The sequence below is a fragment of the Pseudopipra pipra genome, chromosome 5, assembly GCF_036250125.1.
Source record: "Pseudopipra pipra isolate bDixPip1 chromosome 5, bDixPip1.hap1, whole genome shotgun sequence".
NCBI classification, from domain to species: Eukaryota; Metazoa; Chordata; class Aves; order Passeriformes; family Pipridae; genus Pseudopipra; species Pseudopipra pipra.
In genome coordinates this window covers 26,075,123-26,096,901 of record NC_087553.1, presented here as the reverse complement: position 1 = coordinate 26,096,901, position 21,779 = coordinate 26,075,123, and the positions used below count along the sequence as shown (strand labels likewise).

The following is a 21,779-nucleotide window of genomic DNA, read 5'->3' as shown; positions in this document are numbered from 1 at the left end:
TCTGTGGATTTTTTTTTCTTCTTTTACTGCTTAGTGAGTAATGTGCCTGGTTTAAAACTGTGCCAAATAACACCTCTGGTTTTGTTTGGTTGGTTCTTGGCGGTGGTTGTCCTTTTTTCCCTACTGCCAGGCCTGCATGTGAGGAAGCAGTGGCGAGGAGAAGGGGTGCAATAGGGATGGTTTGTGGTGACTTAGTGGGAAATAAGAGGAGGATGGTCCATGCTGGGTTGAAACGGGGGGGGCTGAGGCGTGCTGCTGTTCCTATTGTTCTGCCAGACTGTATGATTCAGCCACAAAGCAGCTGGTTCTCAAAAATTAATGTTTAAAACTTGGCGTTTTGAAAAATACCACTTCAAAACATAATGAAGCACAATAAGAAACATGAAGACTGATACTTTGAAACTACCTGAAGATAGATGAATCACTTGAAAATTCTCCCGGTAAAAATATTTGTATTTTCTCTCAACAAACCAGTCTGTTGAAACTGAAGCATAACCTTGGGTCTCGCATAAGCTTCTGCAGTGACTAATTAGGCAGTGGAAAAGCAGAGAAATCACCTCACCTCTGACCGCAGCACTAGTTAAAAAAGTTTTGGAAAATATGGGCAACCACTGCAATGCTGTATTGTAGGAAGGGGTGGAGATGGAGCGGCTGCCTTCCCCAGGGCTGTGGTTGGTATTGCACTGACTATCAGCACCCATAACTGCTCCCACTAAGCTTAATAAGGAGAGACTTAATGCATGGTGGTCACCTGTAGGAGCCAAGAGAGACTTGCTGGGGGTCCTGCTGCCACCCATCACCACCAGCACAGAGTGGGACGGGTACCTTGCAGGACACAGTGGGATGTGACGTCCCAGGCAGGATAGACCAAAGGTGCTGCCAGATGTAGCAGCTCCCATGTTAGGCTTTTATCTCCTCCTTTGCTGTCAGCTAATCTCCTTCAGACATTGATGGTACTATGAAATCTTCCAGGAGCCACAGCATTTGTTTCCCTTGAAACTTGGGAGGGCAGGGGACAGCAGGGAAGAGGATTGTGTTTTTTTAAAAATCTTGTTTAGGCTTTTATTTGCCTGGGGTTTTTTTCCCTCTGGAGAGCGCACAGCTCACTATTTCAGGCTGGTTTTTGCCTGCAAGAAATTCCTATGAAACGATCAGAGGATCTGAGGGTCTGTGAGATGCTTCTATATTTTGAGTCCTAATCACTTAGGTGAAAAAGAATAAGTAAATTATATATTGAACTGCTAACTGGTGCTGAGGCCTGGTGGTTTCCATGGCAACTGGGCTGGAAATAGCTGCCTGTGACGTCACCAGCACGGCACAGGTAGAGTTGAATCCCGCCACCGTTTTTCCCTGAAGAAGTGAGTTCGGCAGGCACAAACACCTTGACATTGCAATTAACATATGCAAATATCCCAGCCACCCTGGGGGCACCTGCCCATCGCCAGGGTACATCGAGTTCACAGCGCACACAGCAGAAATGTCTGAGCCCTCTTGAAGGTACTAAGAGAGGCCAGATCCCCCCATCCCACACCTCCCCTCTGTGTTGGCTGCATTGGGGTGCAGAGCCACAGAGTGAAGCTTCCGGCCCCACATCCGCATTGGGGGACTTGGGTCTTCTCCAGTGCCCGGTGATACCCCAGTTGCCCAAGCTGCTCCTCTAATTCATCTTATGGTTGCAGTATTACATGTGAGAGGGGAGAGACTTCTAAACAGCTTGGACACCCTTTCTTCTTTCTGGAGATGGATAAAAGACGTGGTAGGTTTGGTCTTCTTTTTTGGTTATTTTCTGGAGGATTTGGTTTTATTTTCCCTTTCTTTTTTATCTTTGAGATGCCAGGAATTTAAACTCTGATCTTTTCTGGCATTGCTGAAGGACAAGTGGGAGGTATAAATGAATCTATGAATGTGAATGTTTAAAACGTTAATTGAAGGGGTGAACATGGTGAATCTTTAACAAAGGCTTTGTCTACTTAAAATATTAATTACTTGTTGAAGTAAATACATTTTAAGCAAAACAAACAACCAGCCTGATTAAGCATGGTTATTTGATTATCCTGGTAGAGGGGAGAATGGAGGTTCTGCCTGAAGCCTCTTGCACTGTACTGAAGGTATAGGAGTGTCACACTTCTCTGTGACAGGAACTGACCCACACTGGAGCCTGGGTAGACACAGGCAAGGTGGATGTGAAGAGTAAGTTTCCTGTTCAGCTGTGGAATTGAATATCATTTAGCCAGCAACACCAAAAAAACCCACCCCACTGATCTGATTACCTAGCTCTACACATGACCAAAACATAGTAGATGTGGTGCTTCCTTCCGTGTGTTTTCTGGTGTTTGCGTTCAATTTAGTTTTAGCTGTCCCAAGTGATTATATTTCCAACGTTTTCCTGAGAAGACAAGACCATATGTCTCCTGTTAAGGTGATTTTGTCCTCTTTTCCTCATGCAGCAACGAGCCTGTGTGTTTCTTTTCTTGGTTTCCACTGGATCTGAGGGAGTAGCGTTGGATGATCCCCTTTTTAATTTGTGCCTTTCAGAGGTTTGTAGACAGTTCAGTTCCTGGCTCATTGGCCATTGCTTAGCAAGCTCTCATAGTTAGTCCTTGTGTTTGTAAATTATTTCTAGTTCTTGATAATGCACTTGTTTCTCTTCTGCAACCTTCAGTTTTGTAATGGGTTTTTCTGAGCAGGTTTCTGGTATGGTTGCAGCCAAAATAATTTGAGGCTACTAGTACTGCAAGCACATGCAGCAAGTGGAGCTATTTGCCTCCAGCAGTGCCCACCTGTACACAGAAGTAGCTCTATTACAAAAGTCTTCTCCAGGAGACTCCTACATCTCCTATGCCTGTGTCATTGCAGTGGCTCTGAGTACCAAACACATCTGATGTTTCAGTTGTGATAGCTGCTTCTCTGAGGAAGGGTCTCATACTGTCTCTTGCCTTTGGTCAAAACAGATGCACTCTGGGTAGTGTTTTAGATTTAAATGCTTATCTGTCATATATGCATAAAACCATTCAGTGTTTATAATGAGAAAAATGACACAGGGCAATGGATGGGCAGTTTACTGGGTGCTGTGGCTTGCAGAGTGTTGTTTGCAGATAGCGCCTGCATGGACCGCCTGCTGTGCTTCACAGGCCAGTAGTGACCCGTGCACCACAGTTTGGGTGATGCTGTTCTAGGGCCTTATCTATACTAGAAAAAGGAAGACAAATGATGCATAGTTTATCGTCCTGTTGTAAAGCTAAATGACATTGTGGAATGGTTTAGAGGTTTTTTAATGTCAGGAGCTGATTCTTGCATATGCTGCAGCAGTGTTTCTGCTTCCAGAGGTGAAATAACTGTCCTGATTTCATCAGCGTAGAAACAGATATGTACTTAGAACTACAGAAGACTCCTACCTATATAATGTAATTCCTTTTGGAAGCAAGTATTAGTAGCCCCTTTTTCCTTCTTTGGGTGGACTACTTTAAACCATTCATATTATTGTGGCTTCCAAGGGGTTTTTCCTTCCAACTTGGTTTGTAGGCAGTGCCCCAAGAAGTAGATAGATATGAGTATGAAAAATATGAAGATCTTCAAAGCCTTATTGACAAAAGGAAAACCTTGCAATGCATTTCCCTGCTGTCATCCCTAGTTAGCTGTGCTACCACTAGTGATGAGGCAGAGGAGTTTGAGATCATCTGTAGCTCTTAGAAGAAACGCCAAAATTTAAAACTGAACACCCATTGCTGAAGGCTTTTGAGCAGTCATGAAAACCTGGCATTCGTTTAGACACCTTAGTGTTAGCTGAGCGTTTAGAAGATGCTTTCTCTGCTTAGACATGCAGTAATCATCTATTGCATGATGCTTGAAGGACTACAGTCAGCATTTCTGTCTTAAGGTACATACTGCTATTAACACTTGTTGCGTTCCTCAGGGTTTCTGACACCTCCTGCCGTTTATGCAGGTGAAAACTTTGGGCCTAATATGGACACAGTTTCGCTGTATAGCCCTCTTGATAGGATGAGAAGGAATGGCACTGCTCGGTGTTCCCATCAGAGTCCTTGGCAAATGCATCTGTCAGGAAGGATTTGGTGATGGGTGTTAAGATAACGAGCCACTGGGGAGGGGGGGGGAAGGCGGGGGCAGGGAGGTGGACTATGACTTTTCACTCCTTGTCACCTCTACTTCTCTCCCAATTCACACGGTCTTCAGAAAAAGGAAAAGCTGTTGCTACTGCTGACTGCTCAACTCTTGCAGAGTTCTTGATCTCTGCACATGCTGTGCATAATACCTGTGCAGTGGTATTGCTTGGGAAGGGTGAAAGCCCAGAAGATAGGGGTTTATTGTCTTCTATGCTGAGGCTTGCCAAGGTCCCAGTGGCTGCAATCTCCAAAATTAGATGGTTTGTGTTTGGAGTTAGGATATCATCAATGGGGCCTACTGGGGACAACCTGCTGCTTATGCACCCTAAAAATACCACTTTGTCTTCTCTCTGCCACAGAGTGGATGGGAAGGGAAACAGGACCGAGTACAGGGGCTCAGGGAATGAGAAGGACGGAGGGTGGGTGGAGGATGATCTTCAGGAAATGAGTCTGGCGGCTGGAAGGAGTTTGGCCCCATTTAAAATGGCTGCTGCCGCATTCAAGGGGCCATTTTAAGTGCCTGTTATCCTACTCTCGCTTAAGTCTGTAATTTGAATGAATGTGAAGCCAACAAAAATGTTAGATTCCTGTACAAATCTGTTCTGATTTGGGGATTCATCCGAGTCCCAACAATGCATAAAGTACTGCAGAATGAGAGGTGATACATTGTGGAAATGTAAGATATGAATTTTATATTTATTACTGACTTGGCAGGGTGCTTTTCACATCACCATTCTGGTACAATTTTGATTAGATTTTTATGCTGAGCATCGGAGAAACACTGCTCGTGTGTACGTAATTCTCTTTCCCTTTTGTGCATCCTTTCTCTGATAAGGAGAATTCTGTGCTGATGAGACAGGGTTGTCAGTCATTGCACTGTAACGATACAGTTCAGACAATGCCAGTGAAAACTTCCTCTGCCAGCGTGGAGGATGTGTGTTGACATGGAGCAGAGTGCCGCTAGCAGTGGGAGAACAGGTAAGTTTCTGTGTCCTGCCCAATTGACCTCTGCAAGAGTTCAGAAGGGTGATGGTGGTTTCCATCACGTTGCTGCGTATGGGGGAACCTGTTCAGTGGTCCTCGGTCCATGTGTTGCTCTCATTTGTCACAAATTGTTGTCTTGTAATGGATTTTGTTTACTCCCAGCATGTGCTGGCTCTGAACTAGCACTGAAAGCAGATAAAATTTTATCTGCAGATGGAGTGCTGTCTGTTCTCTCACAGGTACTCGTTTTCTTTAAATGGGAAAGCATCAGGAAAATACCCTTCTCTATAGACTATCTTACAGAGTCAGAGTTCTGGGGCAGTGGTAAATCTGATGTGTATATTTATATATAGTCATTTATGCAACTCTTGTCTTTTGTATATAGCTTTTTACAAGCATCAATGCATGTATTTTACCTTGCTTTGTGTTAAAACTAGTAGCGTCCCCATTTTATAGCTTTATAAAGAACTGTGTTGCGTGGTTTGAGATGGTGCAGAAAGTCTGCATTAAAACTGGGAACTGAACCCAGACTTCTGGAATTCTCAGTTCGGTGTCCAATACCCAGGAAGAATGAGAGAGAAGGCAGGATGATTTTTGTGCTTATTTCAAGATATATTTACATATTTTTGTGTTGAATTGGCTTCTGGAGATGAGCAGCTTTGATGTGGCATTTTTCATTAGAATAATTGTCTTGAGAAGGAGCTTAAAAGGATAAAAATGTAGTCGTTTCTTTGCATCTTCACCACAAACAGCATTGCAATTGTACTTCAGGAATGCACTTGGCTTGTGGCATTTGGTGGAACCAAAAGATTTCACTCAGTATGATACTGGCAGAGAAAAATGTATGAACAGATGATTGCCAGCAAGTTGATTTACCACAATGAGTTTATAAATTGTCATCTGGGCTATAGTAGTTTCACTCTGTGATCCTTCTTCATTGCAGTAGGTAGTAAAATGTTTGCTTATACCATCAGGATGTTGCTTGGTTCAGTGTTGCTGTGACTCGGCTGGCAAATGGTAACTTGTTAGTCATGGTAACTCAACTGCTTATTTCTGTGCTTGCAGCTCTTGAAATGATTTTGGTGGGTAGCCATTGTCAATGGAAGGCAAGTGAAAGGAAAAGCCTGGGAGTTAGCTGGTTGTAATCCCTGCCCTCACTGCTCACCTGGATAGAAGCAGATCTGCTTGCAGAGCTGATGGCGAAAAGAAATGGGAAAAGATTTGTCTGGGTCTGTCGCTGGTCTACCTAAGTAATTCTGTCACCTTCGTTAGAGCTGTGAATTCCTGTATTCAAAGTTTTGGCAGCAAATGGACAAGGCTTAAGGGGGGTGTTATATGGGTTTGGTCCCTACCCTCCCACAGCTGGAAGGCTGACTCTTTGCAGAAAAGGTGGAGAGCCTTTCCCTTGTTGAGAACCAAGCTGCCCTTTTGGGCAGCCACACATTAGCCCATACCTTGACGTTGCCCAGCAGCGATCTGTGAAGTCAGGTGGCTTCAGCCTACAGAAAACGAACTTGTAGTTTGTGCCTAGCCCCTGGGCTGCAAGATCTTCTATCTGAGGTCTAAAACCTTAAATAGCCCACATTCATGGCCCACCTCTCCAGGAGGAAACCTTGCTTTAAGTGTAAAACCACTGTGCACTTAACACTTGCTGATGCAGGGAAGTTGGCATGCAGTAAGCAGGGGTGTGAGTTTATGGCTCCCCAGCTGTTCTCGACTATTTTGTGGGGGCATTTTTCATATGCAGTTAAGACTTGAGCTGCTTGCTCCAGCAGTGTCAAGTAAGAGTGGCTACGGCGTGAGCTGGTGTGCAGTGCCTGCTGTGCCGTCTGCTCAGAGCCCTGCTTGTTGATCCTTTCGCAGGAAAGGGTGAACAAGCCCTTGGATAACATTTGGATTATACAGGAGGCCACGCAGGATCAGAGGGGCAGCACGGTGATGGGGTGGAACTGAGGAGCTGTGAGACCAGTAGGGCTGCACATGCTGCACCAGACACAGCTGGGACGTGTCGGGCTTAAGAGTGCCCTGGTCGAGGCAGGAGCATCGGGAATGCAAGTGGAGAGTGCCTGTGTGGGATGGGGGGCAGCATCCTGGAGAGCAGAAGCAAGGGGACCCCCCAGATCACACTGGCTGCAGGACCCTGCTTCTACCCCACTCTGGCCTTGGCAGAGCCCACCGGCGGGCCGACATGCTCGGCGGAGGAAGGAGGGAGCAAGCGCTTCCCGCGGTGGAGCACGAGCTGGCACCTGAGCAGTCTCACCTCTGCCCCGCTGGCTCTCACCGGCCCTTCCTGGCTGTCTGCCGCCTCTCTCCAGCTGCCAGCCTCCTGCCCGCTGGCAGGAACCCCATCCCCTGCCCGGGCTGGGAGCTGGCAGGAGAGAGGTGGGCTGCAGAGAGGATCAGCTCCCTCGGGCCCCTGATCCATCCCAGCAGAGCAGCGAGCCTCCCCCGGCTCCCCGTGTCAAGCGCGTGTTTAAGCTTGTGCTGGTCTCCTGGACACCTTCCCGGTGAGTTTTCCAGAGAATGACTACAGATGAAATGCAATTAGACACAGATGGACGAGGGGTGGGGGAGGAGTGGGAGATGAGCCGAGTTTGAAAATGGGGGGAGGGGAGCGATTAATTGCGAGGCCGTGAGGCAGGACCGGCATGTGCGAGAGGGATGTGTGCGAGGATCAGAGGTCCCCGCTGGGAAACGCTCGCTGGGCTGGGGCCGGGAACCTGAGGAGGTCTCTGTGCTCTCAACTGCTGCTGCCGCCGCTGTTGTGGTTGTTGGAGAGCCAGAGGGAAGCAGCAGGCGTGTCTCAGGGATGATTAATCATGTATGGCAGCAGCGAGGAAGGAGGACGCGGTGCGCACACGGAGACCAGCACCTCCCCTACCCCTTGCGCGCCTTTGGCTCATTGACAGCAATCTCTACTGCTCGGAAATCCAGCCCCAGAGGAGGGCAGTCAGAGGGGGACCGTGTTTCGCCTAAGCCAAGAGAGGGCTCCTTACCCACCCGCATCTGCTGGGAGCTCTGAGACTTAAGAAACTTAAATCTTCTGGATCTGGAGAAGAGTGAAAAAAATGTGAAGGCAGGGAGTTGCGCTAGTCCAGGTGGGAGGAGCGGCAGACCTGACTGAAGGTTTAATTTGTGAGGAGCATGGAAAAAATAAAAGTGGGTTTCGCAACAGCAGGCTGCAAGTGCTTCCTAGTTGGAGAGGTGACACTCCTCTCCAGTGACACCCTGGCACTACCTGGGCGGAGGGGGGGCTGGGGGAATTTAAACATAATTTGGTTTCTCTTTTGGGAAAAGAATTTGGTTTTAAGTCTCCAGGATTTGAGTTTTATTGGTGTAAAGAAAAACTTAAGAAATAGAAACCTGCTTTTGTATGCGTTTGTGATTTTTTGTGAGGTCACGTGGTTAAATCAGGACCACTGGCAGGCCTGCAACTTTTAACTAGGCTTCCCAGTCTAATGGTCATTACCTGCAGTGGTCTGCACGCACATATTACTCTTGCAGTTTTTCCTGCAAGTATCTGAAAGTGTCCCCTTTACTCTGCATCCCCCATCAAAGCTAAGGCAGTATTCTTCCCACTGTGACTTACAGTGGATGATGTCAAAGTGTTCATACTTTTTCCTGTTAACCTCAAAGACTGCCTTTGACAGTCTGTAACACTTCGTACTGGGAGGTTTGCACTGAAGGAAGGTGTTTGATTGTATTTTCCTGCCTCTTATTTCCCTCTGCTCAAGATTTGCTCAGATGCCGTTAACTATAGCGCTGTCTTCTGTCACTGAGGTGGGATCTCTGGGCTAATTTTTGTAGGGTTGCTTGGACGCACTTCTTTTACATTTGTCCCTGCAAGATGGCTAGAGAGTGTTATTTAATGCTTATAAACAGCTCCACATTCCCCACGTACCACTTCCTCATGCAGTGCAGAGCTGTGGCCAGAATCTGGAATGTGCTAATTTCTTTATTTTCCTCCACCTTTTTTTTTTTTCTTAATTGTTCTAAATGTAGCTGAGTAGTATTTCACAAAGCTAAATATCGTCACAAAATAAGAAAGGAGTAGAGCATACAAACTGTTCAGAGGCAGGACTGGAATGGGTCTCTCCAGACAGAGTTACGTTTGTTATGAAACGTGTGCTGCAGAGCTATGGAAGGCTAGGGTACCACTGATGAGGTTGGAGGTACCTTTGCAGGGTTGTTTTGGGATCCGTGGATTAAAAAGCAATGCAGTTTTTCAAGCAGAATCAAAACACACTGGTGGCATCAGAAGCTGACAAAACCAAGAGCTGGAATAAATACTTAATGCTCCTCCCTGTGAGACCTCTGCTCACAGCCAGTAGTCATGGAAAACAGGACAAAACAGATGTGGATGCCCAAGCGAGTGAATAGTGCTCCTTTATTCGTTGCTGTTGTGAAGTGAGGTGTTTTCTTCTCCTCAACAATTTGCCGAGCTTCCTTTGGGGTGTCAGTGGCCTGGGATGGTGGTGGGAGGAAGGTGCTGGAAGCAGCTGGCATTTTGCACCAGCCCAGCAGGTCTAATTTTGGGATATGAGCAGCGTAACAAGCTCCTTTGCTTAGGACATGTGGAGGGATGTCTCTGCCTTGCCTGAAGGGACCATCTACCTGTTTTGAATGGATGGACTGAGAGCAGGTAGAAGGGCAGGAGGGCATCCCGAGTGCTTGAGGCCAGTACAACATAGATGTTTCCATTCGAAGCTCTTCCTGAGGCTTTCTCTAAAGGCGAGCAGCAGAGAATGAGGCAGCTTGTGGTCTGTTGCGCCTTCTGCACCCACCAAGGGGCTGATGGGAGCAGGGGGCTCATGCTAAGGCTTACCTCGCAGTGTATGTGATTTAAGAGAAAGGAGGAAAACGAGGGATGAAAGGATGTAAACCAGGGACAAGAGGATGTAATTTGCTCACTCATCTGGCGGATGAGCTGCAAGAGGAGTGTGTTGCTAATTAATGTGAGCTATTGATCGCATTTGGACAGAGGTGATGCTGTGTTGGGGAGCAGCATTCACCTTTGCACTATTGGACCATCCAGGGTCCTTTTCCAGTCCTTTTCCAGTTTGTGGATCATTTTGGCGAGCCTTCCAGCTTTGTGTTGCCCTCCAGCATCAGTGCTGGTGGCAGTGGTGGGGTCCTTGGCTCCCTGAGGACTGCTGCTTGTGCGAATGGGGGTGGGCAGGACTCCCTGTCTCAGTTGGCACCTTCGGGGCCACCTGGTCCCCTCCCCTGCCCGGGGATGCTTTCTGGCTGTGTAAAGGGAGCTTTCAGAGCAGCCAAGGGCTGGCTGCCAGGCTGCCTTTAATTCCCCCAGCTGGCAAACAGGAGGCCTGTGTCGGTTGCCGGGGCAATGGCGGGAAGCTGTGTTAGTTTAATGAAGCATTGGGAAGGCTGCTGTTTATTTCAGGGGAGCGGGGGTTCTCTCGTCTGCCAGGATGCTCCCCCGGGGTGGAAGGGCGGCTGCCAAAGGGTTCCTAGGCCAAGGCTGCCATGCTGTCCCCCTTGACTGCCGCCCTCAGCCCTTTCCAGGGTGCAGAGGCCAGCAAGTCGGGCCATTCCTCAGCACAGCATGTCCGCCTGCTCCCCTTCCACTTGAGCCCCACATTTTCAGTGCCATGCCATCAAACTTGTCCTCTCCCAAAAGCGCCTGCCCTTTCCCAGGGAAGACCCCCCCCCTTGCCCCACACATGTGTTCAGGATCCAGTCCTTGCCCCATGCAGGGTGTCTCCCTCTCTGCTGCTGTGATGGATGCCCCTTCCCCTTTATTGCCCGCCTGGGGTGCAGTGCTTACCTGACTGGGGTGTTGAACTTACTCTCTTTATTTAAGCAAATGAAGACTTGAAGCATCAATGTCTTCATAGTAAAGGTGACCTACAAAGGAGGGAGGAGAAGAATGAAGGGGGGGAAGGGGGGAAGTGCCTTGCTTATGCCCCTTTTCCAGTGTCTCCTTTTGATTTAAAAGGGACCTAATGGGGGGCTTGGGCTTTTTTATCCTTCTTTGCTTCTTTTCTTCCCAGCGTGTTATTTTAAATACAAAAGGATTTCTGGTCTTGTTTAACCTCTGGGGGGGAGGGGGATTCGATGCACAACTTGAGCACTAATAGGCTTATGACTATTCAGATAAAACTTCATTAACTGATTATTTAAAAAAATAAGCCTTATTCAGACCTGTTAAAAATCAAGAGAGTGTAAATGGGTGTGAACAAACAAATACTAGGTGGAGAGGTTGTCTAAAAGTTCAGTATGCCGCGTCCATTTAATAAAAGGCTAAGAAAAAACCTCAAGCCACAGACCAATGAATTTTCACTACAAAAAAGGCAAAATAAGACTATTATATTGCAAAAAAAAAAAAAGGCCTTTTCATATGTGTAAAGATAGATGTATTTGGTAAAGCTGTACAAACAGAAATGCACCTGAATTTTTTCCCTCTCTCCCCTCCTCCCCTTTTTTTTCTGTTTCCCGTTTAAAATGCCGTATAAACGAATGCTGTCCTGGATGATGCTTCCTCAGCTGGTGTAGCAGAGTCTGCCCTTGTCCTGCAGGAGCAGCTTTCCGCACCAGCCCTTGCAGGACCAAATCCCACCCCCCCGAGTACAGCGGCACATTATGCGTGCCCGTGCTCCCGGCCAGGGCGGCAGCATCCCGTGGGGGTTTGCAGGTCGCCTGTGCCAGCCGTGCCATGTGGATGGAGCACAAGGAGCCAGTCTCTCTGCATGGAGCCCACATCAGCCCAAACTCTCCGACGCCCTGTTGCTACCCTCCCTCCCTGGCCCGTTTCTCGCTGTACGCGCGAGTCTCGCGCCCTGTGGACGGCTGGTAATTAAAAAACCTTGGAGGGGGATATTATTGAGTTAACAGTAGTTATTTGTCAGGCTGCTGGAGAGGGGGGAGAGTGATCTATCCCCAGGGAAAGCTGCACTGACGAGGGGTGGGGGGGAGCAGGAGGGAGGAGGAAGTGGGGGCGAGATTGGCAGGTGACTGCCAGCTCCGAGGAGATGACAGCGGCAGCAGCTCCGCCAGTCCCACTTGAACACTGCACTGCAGGTACTGGGTTAATGGGTGGGAAGTGGTGAAGAAGAATATCAGGGTGGGTGGCTGGAGGGGAGGGTGTTGGTGTGGGGGAGTTGATTTCTGCTAAACGCCAAGATAGAGATGACACTCTCTGTATACATGTAATCATTAGACTTTTCATTCCCAAGAATATTTTCCTTCATATAATTTTTTAAAATGCAGAGAAACCTTTCCCCAAACCTGACAGTATTCTACCTACAATCACTTCCCCCTTGCCAATATTACCATGCTCTACAAAAACGGTCTGAAATGCTGTACTATTTTTGACCATTTCATTTGGGTTATTTGTAGTGAAATTTTAATTCTTAAGGTGCTAGGAATAGGTTCCTCAGTCCCACATCATCTCCATGTAGCAAGGCCTTTTTACTGAATGTGAGACTGCATTACAATCTAAACCTCACAATTTTCTTGTTTGATAACACTGACTATCCAACTAGAAAATTCATGTATCCTCGTTTTGCAGGACTGGCAGGTTAGACCTAGGCTGAAGTCCTGATTGACATCTGCAGACAGCATTCTTGCTCATGCTTTCTCCCTCTCTCTCTCTCTCTCTCTCCTGTGCTCATGCTGTCTCTCTTTTTTCCCCCTCTTTTCTCTTTTGGAGGGCAAAACATCTGTTTGCAAAGGGCTAAGGACACATGCTGCATAGGGAGATAAAAGCAAAGAGCCCTTATCCCATGTAAGAGTTCATAGATCTGTAACTCAGGGGGCTGGCGACAGGGTTTGACAAGGGTTGAAATCCTTCTGTCTTTCTCCCTTATATATTTGAGTTTGAAAAACAAAAACAACCAGGGTTATCTCAGATGTGCAATAGTGAGGATTTAGGTGTCAGCTTCGCTATCAGCTTCATTCTTTGTGCACAAAGAGAGAAAGAGGATCACAGATTTGCACCTAAGCTACACAGAGCGATGCCAATGCCTTGGTTTATCACAGTGAAGGAAGCCCATGCCTCTCCCTGCCCACCACAGCAGAGTTAAGCCCCAAGGGCCTTACACAGGCAGTGCATCCTTTCCCTCCCTGCAGCAGGAGCCAAGTTTAAGGAATGGGATGAGAGTTCAAGGCACACATACGATTGTAGACCTGCATTGTATAGATAGCAAAGAAAGGAAGCTTCAAAAATGTTCTGATGCTTTTCCCTCCCAGCGCCAACAGGCCCCTGTAAAGTATTTAGCCGTAAAAGTGTGCCTTTTCTCTTTGACCTGCCCTAATTGTGGAAAGGACCACCACCTATGCTCATGCACCTGTGGTGTTACAGGTTTTAGTCCAGAGACTAGGTAAGGTGTTCTGAGCTATGAAAACAGCTTATGGGCTGGTCTATAAATCCAATTTAACCTATGACTCAGGTGTTGTACTGGTGTGCTTATCAGAAATGCCTGCAACAAAAGGGGCAAAAGTCCCTTTGATTTTCCAGCACTGACATACTGATTTACATTACACGGAGATACATATTTTGACTGCTTGACAAAGAAAATCATGCCCATGATAGCGTCTTCTCAAGCAAGTAATCCTACTGAATGGAAGCATGACCAGCGCCATCCATTTTGAGGTCTCTTCTGCATGGTAGTTTCCAGAGTCCTGGTATGGCCAGTTTCAGGGAATTGTGTTTTAACCTGGCGACTACCTGCAGACTTTGCCGAGCAGTGCTGGGAGCTTTGGGCACTTAGCAGCTTTGAAAATGACATCACAGGCATCTTAAATGTACTTTTCAAGCGTGCATTGGTTTTAAAGCTTCCAGCTGGCCTTTTGACCATATATGTAGATCACGCACTGAACTGCTTACCAGGAATGGCAGTTACTTGAATGCAAATAAAAATTACATGTTTCTCTCCTGCCTTCGTCCTCCCCTTTTCTGCTTTCCATGTGGAATAAGATCTTGGGGATGTCTTGAGCTGGACCATGAACTCTCTAGACTGTCAGTTTTGCTAAGGGTAGAAGGGGCTTGCTGTGTAAAGCCCTACCTGCTCTTTGGATACTTGCACTACAACCTGCCATATTTTCACCGTTACTGACATGTGACAGCAAGAGTTTAGACGCATGCAGCCTTGCCTAGGGGTAAAAGGGGCTGGGGGAAGACACCAGCAGAAGACACAAACAAAACAGCTAGTTCAGAGCTCACAATTAACATGACTGAGATTTTGAGCAAGTCTCAGGGTAGCGGTAGCGGGTAGCACAAAGCCAGCACTGGGAGCTCATTTTAATTTCAACCATCTTGTGCGTGTGTAGTTGGCTGTCTTTGTTTAAAGAACTTGGCCTTCAGGTAGATTTTATTTGGATGGCTTGCTTATCCAAAGAACATTAACGACTTTCCTTGAGGAGTTCTAGCCAGTACCTTTGCACCCCGGTTCTCCTCTAGCCCTGTTTTCTCTTTTCCATAATCTCCCAGTGCCCGGCAGCAAGCCTTTAGGGTACATGCGCAAGCAAAAGGAGCTTGAGTTGGGGAATTAATATTCCTGGAACATAACACCAGCAGCATGCACACGCTGAGGAGAATATTAGAGCTATTAGCGGTGGGAGTTTGGAGTGCATGCAATATCTAGATGGAGAATTCAGTGTGATTAATCTGCCTCTAAGCAGCAGCCTCCGGGCTCTGGGAATTCTGTGGCACGTTTGAAATCAGAACTTTTTTTAATTACCTTTCCGCATCAACAAAACAATTGCAGTTGTGTGAAAATAAGCCCATTCAGTCCCTGCCCTGTCTCTGTTCTTTTTTTTTTTTTTTCCCTTTTTCCTTTTTGGATGAGACATGCTACCAGAGCCCTGAGTATTCATGGTCCCAGCAGCTCTGACAGCACTTCACACAAGTGCAGAGGGACTTAACCTGGGAGACTTGGCCAGCCTCCAAGTCAGGTAATTGCATCATGGGCCAAGTTGGAGCAAGCCCATGCTAGTCAGTGTGCATGTGTTAGATTCCTTCCTCTTCCCCACTTCTTTTTTCTGCTTCCCAATAAATGCCCATGCCTTCCTCTCTCCCCCATTTCCCTCCTCACCTTGCATGGCACGTTGGCAGCCATGTTGTCTCCCTGCCCACAGGCAGGTTGAGAGAGATTCCCCGAGAGAGAAGGAGTGGGATAAGCGTGGAGGTTTTCTCTCACGCAGTCAGCAGGGTGGAAAAAAATAGATAAAAAAGATGAAAGGAGTCAGTATAAAAATGGTAGTAAAGTTGTGGCCAAACAAGTAGCAAGACTTGCTGAAGGATGAGATTGGATGGGGTTCTCGCTGCTTGCAATTCATACCTTTTCCCTCCCTCTCACAAGCAGAGGCAGGAGAGTTTATTCCTTCCATTGCAGCCTGGTTTGTTGCTCTACTGGCACAGAGAAGCCATAAAACAACAGGGGAAATCTTCTTTGATGCTGTGGCTCTGCCAAGGCTGGGATGATGCCCCAAGGCACTGGTATTCAGAGTTGATGTGGGAACTGAGGCTTTGGCCATGGAGGAGCTCCCACCTGGAAGAGCATCTTCTGGCCGCCTGGATTTTATGCTGGAAGCGCATAGAGCCACCGGGGTACAAAAGTTTCCAACAAGTGTCTTGGGCTTCCAGTGCTGCTGCCAGCCCTCTGGGGCACCTCAGGCACTCATGGGGTGCTTCCACCGTCCAGCAGCAGCAAGCTGGGAATGTACTTGCCAGCTGGTTCATAGCAGGGATCTGGATCGCTTCCTCTTCGCTTCTCGCTCGCTCCACGTACAGATTTCCCTCCCGCCGCACTGGCAGGTTGTGGGAAGGGCAGGCTACGATGGCAGTGCTGCTTTCTCCTCCCTTCCAGGTCGGCGCAGTGATGGGAATTGCTTTGCAGGTCTCAATGAGGGCAGGGATGAAGGTTGGAGAGAGGAGTGAACACACTGTGAGGATCACAAGCTGTCTCCTTTTTGGGTCTGCAGTTCCAATAACTTCATAAATATAATGTTGTCTGCAATTAGCACTGTTTAATTATTTAATTTTTTTTCTTTATTTCACTTGGCTGTGGCTGTGCCCTTGGCTTATTCTTCTAAATTCCTGGCCTTCAGGTATGACTAGCACAGTGCAAGTGTTTGAGCTGCCTTGCTTCAAAAGGTGAAAGAAAATATCCCATTTTAAACACAAATAACAGATTTTTATTTTTGGGGCTTATTTACTGACATGTTTGAGGTTGTGTTAAATTTTGAGAAATTGATGTTAAACAAATGCACCAGCTGAATAAACAAAAAAAGCCCCACATCTTACAACTTTCCAGGTCACATTAAGCCAATAGCTACTTAATGAGCCTTTTTTTTTTTCTTTTAGGCTTTATTTCAGATATGACCATAGAAGTCTTATATCATCAGCTTTTGCTCCTAGAGCAACAACTGAGGATTGCCTTGTATTGGGAGTACATCAAAGCCTCCTGGCCTTTCTTTTATCTACCCCAGCCTATCCTCCCCTCCCCAGGGCACCTAAAACGTAAAAATACACTAGGGAATCGAAAACCTCACCCTATTGCCATGCTTAGGCCTCACACTGTTACCTTAATTCTGACCTTTAATAACCCTTTTACTCGAATCATAGCTTAGTAGTGGTTTCGGATCCTCAGATGGGGAAAACCTCCCCAAGTGCACACTGGTTAGCATTACCTCTGCCTGGCCCACGGTTCCCAGACCTCTGCCATGGAGCTCTGGTCACTCTGTGCGGTCCTGCTTGCCCGGTGGCTCTCAGCGCTGCCTTCCCAGCGTGTCTCCGGCACAACCCGAAGCATCTGCCTGTTTTGGTCCTTACCGTGCAATCCCCCTCCACCATACCCCCTAGAGCTTCTCCTGTGGCCACTGCCACCCCTTGATTTTCACCCCAGCACCTCATTCTGCTCCAGCATCAGCAGGTCCAGAGGCCGTGGCAGGTGGCCAAGGTGCCGGAGGGCTGTGGGAGCCTGTGCTCCATTGGAGGATGGTGCCTGGGCTGGCACTTGCTGTCTGTCCTGCTCAGACCACTTTTAAAAGGTATTTCCATTGTGGTCACAAAGTTTATTTCGGAAAAAAAAAACAACAACCCACACACAAAAAAATCACAACAAAAAAAGAGAGTATATTTTATAAAAGAAAAAAAAAGCCATTTTCTTGGCCAGCCATTTCCTGAGTTCCCTTTGTTACTACTGCAGATATGTGTTTGAATAAGAGCCTTTTCCCCTCCCCTCTCCTATTCCTCCCTGTTCTATCCTGCAGTGAAGTCACAATCCGGCGTTTGTGGGCTCTGTGTGATGTCAGAGACTCGGTCTTGTGACTTCACCGGCGGGCTCAAGCAGAAGGTGCAGACGGGGCTTAGAGAGGAGAAAAAAAAGCCCCCTCCTCTTCCCTCCCCCCCCCCCCCCGCCCTCCACCCTCTCGGTTTATAAAACCAGTAGCTGAGATAAATCGGAAGGGGGTGGGGAGAAGCAGCAGGGAAAGCTGAGAAAGATGCCAGAAAGGTACAGTAAATGGGCTTTATCTCTCTCTCCCTCTCCCTGAAAGTTGAGAGTGGAAAATTGCCCTGCAGAGGCCACCTCTCGCCGACCACGCGCGGCGGCGGTGGCGGCCGTGTGTCTGCGGCGCCCTGTGCGTGTCACCCGCCCCCGCGACGCCGCTGTGCCCACCCGGGGTGCCCGCGGGTGGGTGGGAGGGTGGGCGATGAGGTCCGGGGGCGGCGGGGGGCAGCTGGAGCCCGGCGCGGCTGGGCACGGGGAGCCGCTCGCCTTGTCCCTTTTCAAAGGCCCCAGCTGTTGGCTGCTCGCTGCAGTCTGGCTCCTGCTCCGAGACCGACATAAATGGGTTATGGGGTTTATGCATATGCGTGTGTGTGGGGGGGGTGGCTTCCCCCCCCCCTCGCCCTGTAAGCCTTGTTGATTTTTTTTTTTAATTTATTTTGTTTTGGATGTGTGTGTTTATTTTTTTCTCGCTCTGCAGGTTCAGAGTAGCACGGGGGTGGATGGGGAGGGGCCTGCCATTCCACCGTGATGTGTGGGTACATCAGGAGGGAGAAGGGCAAGGCCTCAGGGTCACATTCTCAAGGGCTGTGAGATATGATTTCTTCTTTAATATCTTCTTTTGGGGGGGGCCCGTTTTGGTGATGGTTGTTTTTTTAGCTGACAACTGCACAATAGCAATGTGGGTGCACCAGCGAAGAGCAACCTAAAAAAAAGGGGGGGGGAAGAAAAAGAAAAAAAAAAAGGGGGGGGAGGAGGGAAATGGGGGGTTAGCTTGCCCCTCCTTTCTTCTTCAGCAATTTTTTTTTGCTGTGTCCAATTTGCCATTCACTTGAAATTTTGGACAAAGACGGGGGCAGTGGGTGGGTGGCTTTGAGTTTTGTGATATAATATGACTGGAGCAAAAGAGTAAAGCGTAGACAATTAAGGATCGGTGCGAGGGCTTTGCTCATTCAGTCTGTTGAGGAAGCCGTCATTTTGTGTTACTGTGTGCGTCTGGAGGAGGAAGGATAGTGGAGAGTGACAGTGGAAGGATAAGGATGCCTGACGTTGTGGTGTATTTGTACTTGTGAAACACCCGCTCCAGGAAAGGAGGGCTTCAAAAGAAAGGAATGAGGGAGAGGGGGTCCTTCTCAGTTTGCGGTGAAGCCACTTCAGACTGGACTCTCGCTGCTGGGAACGTGATGTTTTCTTGCCTCCATGAAAGGGGAGGGCTGAGGAAGGAAAAGTGCATGCAGGTGTCAGGCTCCTTGCTGCCACCTCTCTGCCTATGCACCTCGCCCCGATGACCGGGGCTTCTCTGCTACTCTGGTTCGCGAAGCTCCTGGGAAAAGCACCGCATCCCGTCTGCAGCACCAAGCTCCTCTCCACTCCCGGGTCACTTGGGTCCCTCTGCTGCACTTCACTCCTAAAGACCCAGAGCACATCCTGCTTTTGTAGTTATTTATTTCTTTATTTCAGCTACTGGACCCTGGCTGTCCTCTGCCAATACGTTTCAAGGCTGATGAATAGCACCCCCTGCAGTTATAAAGCTGATCTTTTGTAGCACAGATGTATAATTAATTGTGCAGCACTTTTGCAGTCTGAACAGGCAAGTGTATTCTTGGAAGACACCCACGTACTGCCGCCTGCTTCTCAGACCCCCAGCTCCACGACCCTCGGAGAAGGGAGCTGTTGGCCACAACTGAAGAGCCTCTGTCCTACCTGTAGTGATGTGAAATAGGATTCAAATCCAGGGCTTTGGTGTAAAAGCCAAAACGCCGCCACAAACAACCCCAAACCCAAAGCACTGCTGCACCGCAGGACTCCTCTCCTCTGCCTCCGCTCCAGCATGAAAGAACTTTTAGGGTTATTTGCATCTCTGTTCCATCACAATGGTGATGCTTAGGGATTTTTCCCCCTTCTTTCTTCTCTCAGAGGGGAAGTAAGTTTGTAAAGGACTTTGAAGATAAAAATCCTTGTCTGCACTGAGTACTGTCTGTTGGCTTGTCTGGGAAATGAAGCCTGGAATCACCCTGCATTCCCCTTGGAGGTTTAAGTCAAAAGAACCATTGAGGTGTCCTCCTTTGGACCTCTGGCCCCAGGGAGGGCAGAAGTGGGGGTGTCTGAGTGGGACTGGAGGGACACTGCCTATGAGTCTGGAAGGTGGGGGGCGAGGAGAAAAATGCACCCTGTGAAACTGAGGGCAGAGGACATCGGGGATGTGATTTAGCTAAGATTAGATACAGAAGAGATTTTAAGCCTCATTATTTTGTCTGGGTATGGCAGGATTGTCCCCTATGGGGCTTTCCTCAGTTCTTTATCTACACCTGCTTTTAAATGACTCCTGAAAGAGCAGAAAACAGTGGAGAAAACCCTTTCCTTTGATTTCTCTTCGTCTGGGGACATGGGGACATCCATCGCCCAGGACTGTAACCACTGGTGTTCAGGCAGGGGGGAGGCATGCATCACTTCAGCCCCATGCTAGGATATGAAAGGATTAAATCCCTTTCCTAAGCAAAGTGGAAGGTCCCCAGGTGTCTTCTCTCAGGCTCAGAGATTGTAGTGGGAGAAAGAAGCAGGATCCAGCTGGGTAAGAGACCTCATCAAGAGGATAAAAGCATTTAGGGTAAAGGACAGTTTGTCTCCCCGAGTAGGGGAAGTAATCAGTGAGGATGTGCAAGGGTCTCTTAAAAAGCCCTAGGCAGGCAATGCATATATCAGAAAAGAATTTCCAGGCAGTGGTGAAGGGGAATGAGCTGAAAGCGTTAATTAGTTGCCCTCTCTGCCCAACCCCCCTCCCTATTTCTGTTCAAATATTCCCTTTCTTATAACCACCACTGCTTTTTTCATTCTTTTTTTTTTTAAACTTCTGTCTCAATGAAAAGGATTGTTAAGGAAATCCCCTACATATCACTTAAGGCTAGCTGCTGAATTACTGTTTCTCGAGATGAGATAAATGCTAGTTGATTATAAATAGAGTGACTACCCTTTTTCGTCAATATTAGGCGTAAGCCGACACCTTGATCTTCAGCCTGTGGCATGAATCACACTGTAACAGTTGCTAGTTTCAAAGAGTAGTCATCCCTTCTCTCATGCCATGCTCCCTGCTGTGGAGAGGCTTGGCCCTGATGGGGGGATCCCTGGGCTGTGGGCAGGTACCCCAGGGGATGTGAAACTTCACCCCGGTGAAATGCTTTCTCTCCACCAATGTAACCAGTGTCCCTTCATTAGACCTGGGTTCAGCCAGGGTTATCAGGGGGAGGACTGCAGCCCCCCTCTGCCCAGTGCTGCTGCTCCTCAGTGAAAGCGTTCATGTTGGGATGGCTTGTTTTCTTATTTGTGGGTTTGGGCTGTTTCTAAAAATTGCTAAAACCAGTGGAAACACATTGAGTTGGTAGGTTGACATGAACTATGCTTGCTGAGGCACCTGTTCTTGCTTCTGTGCTCACTGGTGATGTTCTAAGAAGTAGTGCTGACCTTATTTTCAGAGCCCTGATGAAAACAACAGTATTTTGTTTAGGTCTAATTAGTCAGAGCACGTTTACAGAAAAGTTAAAGGGGGGGCCCTCCGTCCTAATCACCTCTCTGGGCAAATGTCCTGGAATCCTGAAACAGAAGCAAGTTACTTAAGATTTTTCTGCATGGCTTGGACTCTCTAAAGATAGGTCTGTCCAGTCTTTACAAAATTAAATGCTACTTGCTTAACCCAGGGCAGCTCTCTCTGTTACCTAATAGCTTTTAAAGCATTTTCATCACTTAGGTTAGGTGATATGAATGAAAATACGCTACTTTCCCCCACCCTAAATGTGTCAGTAGTGCTCATAAATAGTTGAATATGTTGTGTTTAAAGTTTAAGTTCTGTATGTTCTCATGTGCCCTATCCCGACTTGGATTTGAGTGTGACTTTAAAGTTATGCAGGGCACTAAAATAAGACATGAACATCTTTTGAAATGTAGAATTATGGTGTTTGAGCATTGAATATATTTTAATGAGATCCAAAGTAATTAAAGTGGTTGTGTTTGAAGTAGGGTTTTTCCTCATGTTCTGTCAGCAATAGGAGATATAAGTAAACTGTGGTGGAACTTTAAAAATATTTTTAATAAACCAATCTTCTCAGATGAATCAGGACCAGAGAATGTCACTATATGTGACCAAAAAAAGCAGAAATTGGTTTATATGACAAGAAGTTAATGAGATTTCATGCAATGTCTATCTTTAGTG

The 21,779-nt window shown here is 47.6% G+C and overlaps 1 protein-coding gene across 6 annotated transcripts in view; it reads left to right on the top strand.

Annotated features, from left to right (window-relative positions):
- TCF20 (transcription factor 20) overlaps nt 1-21,779 on the top strand; it is a 130,188-nt gene that overhangs the window by 36,501 nt on the left and 71,908 nt on the right. The window contains exon 1 of one of the 6 annotated variants that reach the window (XM_064656681.1): nt 12,125-12,146. The exons of 4 other annotated variants lie outside the window; for them this stretch is intronic. The gene's annotated coding sequence lies outside the window, so the exon portion shown is untranslated. Of the gene's footprint in view, nt 1-12,124; nt 12,147-17,440; nt 17,582-21,779 lie in introns of those variants that run through there. One more of the 6 variants, XM_064656678.1, reaches the window with a different exon arrangement.